Source organism: Macaca fascicularis, chromosome X (genome assembly GCF_037993035.2).
Source record: "Macaca fascicularis isolate 582-1 chromosome X, T2T-MFA8v1.1".
Lineage (NCBI taxonomy): Eukaryota > Metazoa > Chordata > Mammalia > Primates > Cercopithecidae > Macaca > Macaca fascicularis.
This window is the reverse complement of record NC_088395.1, coordinates 92415456-92427730: the sequence shown is the minus strand read 5'-3', so window position 1 is coordinate 92427730 and position 12275 is coordinate 92415456.

Here is a 12275-nt window from a genome sequence, read left to right as displayed (position 1 = left end):
ATGGCCCATGCTGAAGCAGTTACCCTTAGAGAATGGTCCTGGTTAACTTCTGAACTTAAAATCCCCTTACTAATTAAGTACCATGTAAATTGGAGGCAGAATAGATGCCTTAAAAATGTGGGGGCTGAATGGCCATTTTCCTGTTGATGGGACAGTGTCAAGACTAAAATTTGGTTCCAGAGGACATTTTACTCCTAATTGTTGAAGGTAGAGTTTTCCTGTTCACAGAAGCAGCATGAAACCTGTTCTCTGGTAGAGGGGCAAAAAAGGGGAGAATTGGGAAGCTAGAGTGTTTTGGTAAAGGACTGAAAATGTGCCTCATGGAGAGGATCTCTATTCCACTAGGTGGGGCTGTTGACCTTGAAATACCATGTGCTCTACAGATCAAGGGCAAAGAGTGATGCTCACTGTGGTGGGTGGGGACACTCTATTCCTAGAAAATCACAAAGTTGCCTTCCGTTGAGCTATCTCCCCAGTTACTATGACATTCCCTGATCTTGCCAAACAAGATTACTTCCCTGAACTGTAAAACTTCCTGCACATTGCATACACAGAGAGGTTAAGAGATATGGCCGTCGCAAACAAGAAAGGAGGTAATTATGATAGGAAAATTGGAGATCCTATTGCCAACATCCCATCAGGCAGTTGGAGGCTGAGGTCAGAACGGAAGTCTTTGGATAACACCAGGGATAGCCTCAGCCAGAAATCCTCAGTTACCCCAAGACTTCTTCCAACTCCACATGACAGCAATTCCTATATGAAAGGAAGCTGGTTGAAACACAGCTAACATGCCCAGCAACCCATGAGTGCTAGGGAATTCTCCATGTTCTCCCCAGTAAGCCTGTCCTCCAAACCTTGTAAGGCTGGCAGCCACACTAATCATTTCTAAATGGCTGAAAGGGGACCAGTATTTGATTTGATTTGGTTCTAAAATGGAGGCCAAGAGCCTCAAAATGAAAGGATGGATTTGTAGTCTACTCCTCCACTCACCGTTTTGAGGAATGTTGTACCTTGGTATCCTGGATCAGCCCCCAATATGAAGCAGCTATGTTGTCTGGGGTATATATCCTAGGGTTTGTTGTCTCATGCCAGGAAAATTTAGGACATAGACACACATGAGGAGTTTTGGAGCAGAGGTTTAATAAGCAGAAGAGAAGAGAAACAGAAACAGCTCTCTCTATAGAGAGAAGTCTCCAAGCAGAAAGGACCAGTGGGCAGTGGATGTGCTGGATCATATAGTTAGGTTTGAGGAGGTGGTGTCTGATTTACATAGGACTCACAGATTGGTTTGATCAGGTATGACATTTACATAGTGTGTGGGGAAGGCTGGCTGCCCCACCCTACTCTTAGTGTGCAAATGAACTCTCCCATTGACCAGTGCTATCTATTCTGCTCCTTATTTTACACATGGCTGATAAAGAGAAGGGAAGATGGGGCTACCATTTTGAACATGATTAGCACAGCTGCTGGCATCTATGGCTACAGCTCAATTTTACAGGCTGCTCTTTGTTAGAAAAGAAAATGATTTGGGTCTGCTTTTCATTAAAAGGACAACATTACTGAGGATATTTATACCCTCATTATCTACCTAAGTAATTTTTTCTTAAGTCCTGTATCAGTATTTTGATACAAATAGCATTGAATCTGTAGATTGCTTTTGGCAGTATGGCCATTTTTAGGAATACTGATTCTTTTACCAATGAGCATGGAATGGTTTTCCATTTGTGTCAACTCTGATTTCTTGTAGCAGTGTCTTCTAATTCTCATTATAGAGATTTTTCACTTCCCTGTTTAACTATATTCCTAGGTATTTTATCCTTTTTGTGTCTTTTGTGAATGGAATTGTGTTCTTGATTTGGCTTTCCCAGTTTGGATATTGTGGCTATATAGACGTGCTACTGTTTTTTGCACATTAACTTTCTATCCTGAAACTTTGCTAAACTTGTTTATTAGATCAAGGAGCTTTTGGGCAGATTATGGGGTTTTCTAAGTATATAATCATATAATCTGCAGAGATATTTTGACTTCTTGTATTCCAATTTGGATGTGTTTTCTTTCTTTCTTTTGCCTGATTTCTCTGGCTAGGACTTCCGGTACTATGTTGAATAGGACTGGTGAGAGAGGACAATCTTGTCTTTTGCTAGTTTTCAAGGGGAATTCTTCCAGCTTTTGCCCATTCAGTATGATGATTGTTGTAGGTTTGTCATAGATGGCTCTCATTAATTTGAAGTATGACAAACTGAAATTCTCATGAGAATGAATGCTATTGAATCTCATTTATTTTTCTATTATTGTAAACATGCAAAATAGTGAATCTCACAGACAAATAGTCTTATTTCTAAAACTTTGTGTCTATAAGAATGGAGAGAGAGTAAGAGAAATGAAATGAAGCACATGGGTATGTAAATGTATAACTGCAAAGAGGTAGGATTGGTGAAGAAGGGACACTGGTTCTATAATCAGCATGTTACCACTAAGAGGTTTTTTATGGATGAATGGGAGAAAGCTTCCCAGGTTCTGGGATTAGGGAGGGAGAAGTCATGCCTTTTTAATAAGGAAACAATACAAGAAGAAAGAAATTACGATTTTTTTCCTTCTCTTCCAGAGTTAGGGTATTGTAAGCATAATATCATAGTGTGAACTAAGGCACTCAGAATAGATTAGGATGTGCCAGAATCCAGAAGGATATCCTCAGGTTCTGAAATGGCTGCTGGAAACAAAGACAACTAGAGCTTTAAGAAAAGTGAGAGAGTTTGGAACACTAGGAACAGTATAGAATGGCGGGGAGCTGAAACAAGTGTGTTTCCTATCTTTTCAGTTATTAAGTTTGAGATGATGAGCATTCAAAAGAGTAGAGTTTGGATTAAAATGTGGAATTTTAATCTCTAATAAATTATACATGCACATTACTTGTTATAGCTTATTTTTGTTAAAATTATGTTTTTTATAAATTTGTATTAAGCTCTAAGAAAGGGAGACTCAAAATGTCTTTTTTTAATAGAAGCTATTTCCAGAACTGCTGAAAGGGATGTGTGTGTGTGTGTGTGTGTGCGCGTGCACATGTGTGTGTGTGCGCATGTGTGTGTGTGTCCAGGAGCATGGGTCTGGTAGTGTGAGTGAAGCAGATAGAAATGTTAGTCAAAGGTAAGGTATGTTATGACAATTTCAGTTTCATGAAAGATAAACCAACTCAGACTATTTAAAGAAGAGAGAAATCTTGTTTTGTGGAGTTGGAATGTTCAGAGCTTCAAGCAGAGCTGATGTCAGACCCTCAAGGAATGGCTTTTTCTTTCTCTCCTTTATTCTGATTTCCTCTGTGTGTGCTTCATCCTCTGGAAAAATCTCTTCACACAGTAGTATCAGGTACAGGCTTACATTATATCTCTCACATTGCAGAGATAGGAAGAAATATATTAAGGTCCAACAAGAGTCCTAGAATCTTCCCTCATCGAGAAACTTAGGTCACTTGCTCATTCCTGGACTAAACATTTTGTCCGAGAAGATTGGACACTCCTATTTGAAAAGTCTAAGTAATCTTACCACTCCTATGGTCACAGAGAGCAGTCAGCCCAACAACAAGTTGCGGTTACCAGAGGAGGAATGGGGTGGGAGAGGAGCATGCTGAGCAGACAAAACTATAGCTAACACAAAAGCCTACCAGCAACATTTCCAAACTGATGATATGAGGGCACACATGAATGTAACGAAACCCAAAGTAAATAACTTCAATCATAATTGTCTGGATATTTTGTGTAAAAGTATAGCTTGGATGTTTGTCCATTTTTAAATAAAACAGCCTTCTTTCTTATATTAATCTTTCTTCATTGTAGTCTTTGGACAAACTGTATCAGAATTATTTGAGGATGCTTGTTTAATAATGTAATTTCCTGGGCTCTACCCTAAACCTCTTGGAGCAGAATCTGGATTGTTGGCTAGGAATCTACACCACCTTAGGTAATTATGAAGTGTGCTAAAGTTCCAGAATAATGTCTGTTTGTTATTTAGACACATTGAAATTTTTTTTTGAGACACGGTCTCACTTTGTCACTCAGGCTGGAGTGCAGTGGTGTGATCTTGGCTCATTGCCTCCATCTCACAGACTCCAGTGATCCTCCTGCCTCAGCCCCCCAAGTAGGTGGGAATACAGGCTGGCTAATTTTTGTATTTTTGTAGAGATGGGGTTTACCATGTTTCCCAGGATGGTCTTGGACTAATGAGCTCAGGCAATTCTCCTGCTTTGACCTCTCATAGTGCTAGGATTACAGGCGTGTGACAACATGCCTGGCCTAGACATCTTGAATGTTAATACCAGGAGAAGCCATTATGTCTGGGTTTGTAATTAGGGTTGTATTCCAGTCAAAATCATTGTTGTTGCTCAACAGATATTTGATTTATTGAATAATCATATCCTACTAGTTTAGACTAATTAGTTGGAAGCCCCAATACTTATTGAAAATTCAATGCTATAAGTCATTTTAAAAAAGAAATGGGAGATGGCTGACTAGATAAAGTCAGGTGGAAAAGCTGCCACCAAGAGACAGAGATGACTGATGCACTCCTAACAGATATTCAGAGAGAAAGTATGGAGAATAAATAGAGGGAAGAGACAGCAGCTGCTCTGAAGGGGGAGGAAGCTGGGAACTCTGCATGGGGCTACCCCACACCAGGACTTGTTTCTGGCCTCCAGTGATGCCTGGGAATGGGTGAGTTGAACTGGCAAGGAGCAATCCACTCTTGCCATGGGCCTCTGGAATTCCAGCAGTAGGAGACCCCTCAACCACCATGAACACTTGAGTTGGCAGGGAGAGCTGCTTAGAGAAAGTGGTAGGGGCAGCATACCTGTTGAGGTGGAGTCCAGAGGGTTTTGTGTGGGAGCATCAGTAGTGGAGTATGGCCAGGAAAGACCATCTCCCTAGGCTCTATTTGCTGCTTTAGCTTTAGGGGAACTGTTATGCCTGAACTCTTCAGGTCCATCTTGTGGGGTCAGTCCCACCTGAGCACCCCTTGATCTGCTGTCTCTCCCTGGGCCCTAGCCTGGCTTGACCTGCTTGTAGGAAAGCCTTGGGTGCCCTCGGGGCCTGTATCATAGCTTCTGTGCTGGTGTACTGTTTCTGACTAGTGAAGAGCTCCAGCAGGATGGCCCCCACAGCCTGACCAGCTCATTTCCCACAGTACAGCTTCCTCTGACCTCACAGGAATTCCTCACATCACTTTGCTAGTGCATGTGTGCACAGGCAGGTTTTGCCTTCTTTGCCCCGTCAGTGTGCACGTGTGTTGTCACCTTCCCTTGCCACTGCTGTGGTGGGTTCACTCCACTTCCCCGTGCCCCGGCTGGACCATTATTGCAGTCACAGCCTTGGCAGGCACAGAGCCAGCCATCCCTGCCCCCTTCAGTGCCCCTCCCTTGCATCAACACTGCCATAGCAGTAAAACTGGGCACAGAGAACAGCAGACACCCCCACCCTGAGCAACCACCCCTGCCTGTGGCACAGAGAGTGCACACAGACCTGTGCCCACCTGTGTTTCACCCCTATGCTAACAACACCACCAAGGTGACTGTATGCACACTTAACAGCAGCCCCTCCCCATCACCCCCAAGCCACGCTGCCTCTGTCACGATGGTGAATGCTGGGAAAGAGGCAGGCACCCTGGCACCCACTAGCACCCTCTTTCAGCTGAAGAGTATGCACCCCACTGGGCTGCTGCTCCCACTGCTGCTGGCACATGTGAATGGAGGGTGAATTTTGCTGCCACCACACTATGAAATAGTTTGACTGGTAACACCCATCAGAGTGTAGTGATTAGTGGTTCAGGAGCAACTTGGCCACTCCAACACAGTTGTTTCCTAACCTTGAGAGACAGAGAACAAAGTTGAGGACCAATACAAGTCTCTCAGTATTAGAGAATACAGTCCGGGAGTTGGAAGTGGAGCATTGCCCCCCGCCCCCCGCCCCAATCAAAGTATTCCAGAAATGAAGCCAGTTGGCTGAATTCACCTTATACCACAATAAAATCCTCAAGGTCACTAAACAGGATAAAAGAAAAAAATATCCTAAGCGCAACAACCTCAAAGATTGAAGAAACTGCAGCCCACAAAGATGATAAAACCGACACAAGAACTCTGACAACTCAAAAAGCCAGAATACCTTCGTTCCTCCAAACAACCGTACCACCTCTCCAGCAAGGGTTCTGAATTGGGCTGAGATGGCTGAAATGACAGAAATAAGATTCATGATATGAATAGGAATGATGATCATTGAGATGCAGAAATATGTTGAAACCTAATCCAAGAAAGCTAATAGTCACAATAAAATGATAGAGGAGATGACAGGCAAAATAACCAGTATATAAAAGAATGTAACCAACCTCACAGAGCTGAGAAATATGCTACAAGAAGTTCACAATGCAATCGCAAGTATTAATAGGAGAATAGACCAAGCTAAGTAAAGAATCTCAGAGAGAGATTGAAGACTGGCTTTCTGACATAAGACAGTCAGACACAAATAGAAAAAATAAAGAAAGACAATAAACAGAACCTCCAAGAAATATGATAGTATGTAAACAGACAAAATCTAGGACTCACTGGTATTCCTGAAAGAGATAGGGAGAATGGAACCAACTTGGGAAACATTTAAGAATGTCATCCATGAGAATTTCCCCACCCTAGTTAGAGAGACCAACATTCAAATTCAGGAAATGCAGAGAACCCAAGTAAGATACTTCACAAAAAGATCATCCCTAAGACACATAATCATCAGATTCTCCAAAGTCAAAATGATAGAAAATATGTTAAAAGCAGCTAGAAAGAAAGGTCAGGTCACTTACAAAGGAAGCACCTCAGACTAACAGTGGACCTTTCAGAAGAAACCCTACAAGTCAGAGTAGATTGGGGCCTATATTCAACATTCTTAAAGAAAAGAAATTCCAACCCAGAATTTCATATCAGGCCCAACTAAGCTTCATAAGTGAAGGAGAAATAAGATTCTTTTCAGACAAGCAAATTCTGAGGGAATCCATTATCACCAGACCTGACTTACAAGAAGTCCTGAAGGAGCCACTATATATGGAAAGAAAAGACCATTACCAGCCACTACAAAAACACACTAAAATATACAGACCAGTGACACTATAACGCAACCACATAAACAAGTCTGCATAATCCCCAGCTGACATCATGATGACAAGATCAAATACACACATATCAATACTAACTTTGAATGTAAATAGGCTAAATGCCCCCAATTAAAAGGCACAGAATGGCAAGCTTGATAAACAAACAAGACCCATTGTTATGCTGTCTTTTAGAGACCCATCTCATATGCAATGACACCCATAGACTCAAAATAAAGGGTCAGAGAAAAAACTACAAAGCAAATGGAAAACAGAAAAAAACACGGGTTACAATCCTAATTTCAGACAAAACAGACTTCAAACCAACAAAGATCAAAAAGGACAAAGGAGAGCATTGTATAATGGTAAATAACTCAATTCAACAAGACCTAACTGTCCTAAATAGATATGCCGCAACACAGGAGCATTCAGACTCATAAAGTAAGTCCTTAGAGACCTTCAAGGAGACTTAGATTCCATACAATAATAGTGGGAGACTTCAATATTCCACTGACAGTATTAGATAGATCATCCAGGCAGAAAATTAACAAAGATATTCAGTACCTCAACCCAGCAATGTATCAAATGGACCTGATAGACATCTACAGAACTCTTTATCCAAAAGCAACAAAATATACATTCTTCTCCCCACCACATGGCACATACTCTAAAATTGACCACATAATCAGACACAAAACACTCCTCAGCAAAGTAAAATAACTGAAATCATAACAATCTCTCTTTCAGAACACAGTACAATATTATTAGAAATCAAGATTAAGAAATTGGCTACAAATTATACGATTACATGAAAATTGAATAACCCCCTCTTAAGTTACCTTTGGGTAAATAATGAAATTAAGGTAGAAATCAAGAAGTTCTTTGAAACTAATGAGAAAAAGATATAATGTATCAAAATCTCTGGGACATAGCTAAGGCAGTGTTAAGAGGGAAACTTATAGCACTGAATGCCCGCATAAAAAAGTTGGAAAGATCTCAGTTTAACAAACTATCATCACAACGACAATAACAACAAAACCCTAGAGAACCAAGAGCAAACTAACCTCAAAGCTAGCAGAAGAAATCAAATAACCAAAATGAGAGCTGAACTATAGGAGGTTGAGGCACAGAAAATCAAAAGTTCAATAAATCCAGGAGTTGGTTTTTTGAAAAAATTAATGCAGTAGGCCACTGCTAGACTAATACAGAAGAAGAGAAAGAAGACCCAAATAAATACAATTAGAAATGACAAAGAGGATATTGCCAATGAACCCACAGAAATACATATAACCATCAGAATATATTATGAACACCTCTATGCACACAAACTAGAAAATCTAGGAGAAATGAATAAATTCCTGGATATACACACCCTCCCAAGACTGAACCAGGAATAAATTGAATCCCTAAATACACCAATAATGAGCCCAAAAATTGAATCAGTAATAAATAACTGACCAACCAAAAAAAGCCCAGGACCAGAGAGATTCACAGCTGAATTCTACCAGATTTACAGAGAAGAACTGATACCATTTCTACTGAAACTATTACAAAAAATTGAGGAGGAAGGACTCCTCCCTAATACAATTTATGAGTCCAGCACCATGCTGAGTTAAAAAATAAACTGGCAGAGACACAACAGGAAAAGAAAAGTTCAGGCCAATATTCTTGAACATTGATGCAAAAATCCTCAACAAAATACTGGCAAACTGAATCTAGCCACACATCAAAAACCTCATCCACCATGATCAATTAGGCATTATCCCTGGGATGCAAGCTTATTTCAACATACAAAAATCAATAAATGTGATTCATCACATGAACGTAGTTAAAGACATGACTATCTCAATAGAGACAGAAAAGGCTTTCAATAAAATTCAACATCCCTTCATGTAAAAAATCTCAATAAGTAGGTATTGAGGGAACATATCTCAAAATAATAAGAGCTACCTGTGACAAACTCACAGCTAACATCATACTGAATGGACAAAAGCTGGAAGCATTCTCCTTGAAAACTGGCACAGGACAAGGATGCCTTCTCTCACCACTCCCATTTAACATAGTATTGGAATATCTGGCCAGAGCAAGCAGGCAAGAATAAGAAATAAAGGGCATCCAAATAGGATGAGAGGAAGTCAAACTATCCCTGTTTGCAGATGACATGATCCTAAAACCCCATAGTCTTGGCCTGAAAGTCCCTTAAGCTAATAAACAATTCCAGCAGTCTCAGAATATGACATCAACATTCATTAGTAGTTTGACAGGAATAACATTGAATCTATAACTATCTGATCTTCAACAAAGCTGACAAAAATAAGCAATAGGTAAAAAAAAGCCCCCCCTATTAAATAAATGGTGCTGGGATAACTGGCTAGCCATAGCCAGAAAATTGAAACTGGATCTTTTCCTTACATATATACAAATCAACTCAAGATGGATTAAAGAGTTAAATGTAAAACCTCAAATTATAAAAACCCTGGAAGGCAACCTCTGCAATACCATTCTGGACATAGGAATGGGCAAATATTTCATAATGAACATGCCAAAAACAATCACGATGAAAGCAAAAATTGACAAATGAAATCTAATTAAACTAAGGAGAATGGGAGAAGATTTTTGCAAACTATGCATCTGACAAAGGTCTAATATCCAGCATCTCTAAGGAACTTAAACAAATTTACAAGAAAAACAAAACAACCCCATAAAAAAGTGGGCAAACGACATGAGCAGCACTTTTCAAAAGATGACATACATACGGCCAACAAGCATGTGAAAAAATGCTCAACACCATGATCATCAGAGAAATGCAAATCAAAACCTTGATGAGATACCATCTCACACCAGTCAGAAAGGCTATTATAAAAAGAAAACAATACAAAACAAACAAACAAACAAACAAACAAACAAAAAACAGATGTTGGGGAGGTTGTGGAGGAAAGGGAACGTTTATACCTTGTTGGTGGGAGTGTAAATTATTTCAACCATTGTGGAAGGCATTGTGGTAATTCCTCAAAAAGTCAAAAACAAAACTACCTATTTGACCTGACAATCTCATTACTGGGTGTGTACCTCAAAGGAATATTAATCATTCTGTCATAAAGATACATGCATTTGTATGTTCATTTCAGCACTACTCACAATAGTAAAGACATGGAATCAAGCAAAATGCCCATCAACGGTATACTGGATAAAGAAAATGTGGCATATATACACCATAGAATACTATGCAACCATTAAAAAGAATGAGATCATGTTCTTTGAAAGAACATGGATGCAGCTGGAGGCCATTATTCATAGCAAACTAACACAGGAACAAAAACTAAATACCATAAGTTCTCACTTATAGGTGAGAGCTTAAAGATGAGAACACATGGACACATAGAGGAAAATAAAAAATACTGGGGCCCACCAGAAGGTGGAGGATGGGAGGAGGGAGAGGATCAGGAAAAAGAACTAATGGGTGCTAGACATAATTCTTGGGGGATGAAATAATCTGTACAACTAACTCCCATGACATGAGTTTACCTATATAAATAACGTACACATGTACTCCTGAACTTAAAAGATTTAAAAAAAGAATTTATCTGTGGTGATGGAGTTTAGCTTGTTCTATGTTGATTTCTATTTGTTGTTAACGTCCGACCCAAAGCATCATCCAATACAAATTGTAGCAAGTTATTGATTCTAAATAAATGATTCACCTTAAAAAAAAAAAAAAGAAAGAAACATTGGGACTTCTGGCTATGGTACAGTGAAGAGGACAGCAAAAATCCTCTGCTCCCAAATAACTATAAAATGGGATAATACTGTTTTTGAAAAAGCCCACCACTGTGTTAGGGCCATGGCAATGAACAATGGCAATGAAAAAAAACTGAGAAGCATTTATTCACGAGTAACTGAATTTTAGGGAAGAACAATGAGAGTCTGTGGCATTATTTTCTGAGGTTGCTCTTATTCCACCACCATATTAGTAGGTGAGAGAATTCTACCACAGCAGAGTGGCAGTGAAAATCAACAGCTTCCCTGAAATGGGGGGCTAGCTTCGTTTGGAGCAGTGGATGGAAACTCTATGTCCAGTGACATTGTCAGTAAAAGTCGCAAACTTGGTAGAAAATGAGCAGGGAAAGCCAGCAGCAATGGTAGTCTAGGGTGCAACCCTGATTGGGTCAATGGCAAACCAAACAATTATCTAAAATGACCAACCAATTATCTAAAATTTAACAGGAAGTTCTGTGTATGAAAGAACAACAAAGGAGCTATTCTTGGCATTTAGAAGGCTGTGTGGATGTACAGGGAAATCTAAAATGGCTTGGCGGACATTAAAAGCTGGGAGTATTTGAGAATTGCCTGAAAACCACACACAAATTCATCAGAAATGGGTGGATGCTTTCTGCTGTTTGGATATTTTTGTTCCCCAAATATGCTGAAATTTGGTTCCAAATGTTGGAGGTGAGGACTAATGGGAGATGTTTGGGTCATGGGGCCAGATCCCTCATGAATAGATTTATTCCCTCCTTGGAGGGGGCTAAGAATATTGAGTTCTCAATATTACTTCCCATGAGAACTGGTTCTTAAAAATAGCCTAGTATCTCCTCCTCCTCTCTCTTGCTTCCTCTCTCACCATGTGATCTCTGCACATGCCAATTTCACATCAGCTTCCACCATGAGTAGAAACAGGGTGAGGCTTTCACCAGATACATGATCTTCCAGCCAGCAGGATTATGAGCAAAATAAATATTTTTTATGTATAAGTTACCCAGCCACAGATATTTCTTTATAGCAACACTAACATTAAGTCAATGCTTCCTTGACTCAAGTTATTGGAGTAAAATGTCTTACCATCATTTTCTGACCAATCATTTACTGACCATTAAATTGTGTAAGCACAAGGGTGACACCTAGGAAGCCAGGTTAAAAATAAAAAATTAAAAATTACAAAAGGCCTTGTCTGTCTGCCACTGAGCTCATGGTCTTTCCTTCCCTACTAGTCTTCTCTGCTCTGAGGAGCTCCAAGTGGCTCTGTCCCAGCCTCTGTTGCCCTGTGACCTGCAGGTACTGGGAGAGTCAGAAAGAGGATAGTTGGACACCCCAGAAGCTGAGTAATTATGGCTGACTAAGGATATTAAATGCCAGTTCTCTTCAGAAAGAAGATCAAAGTTACAGGT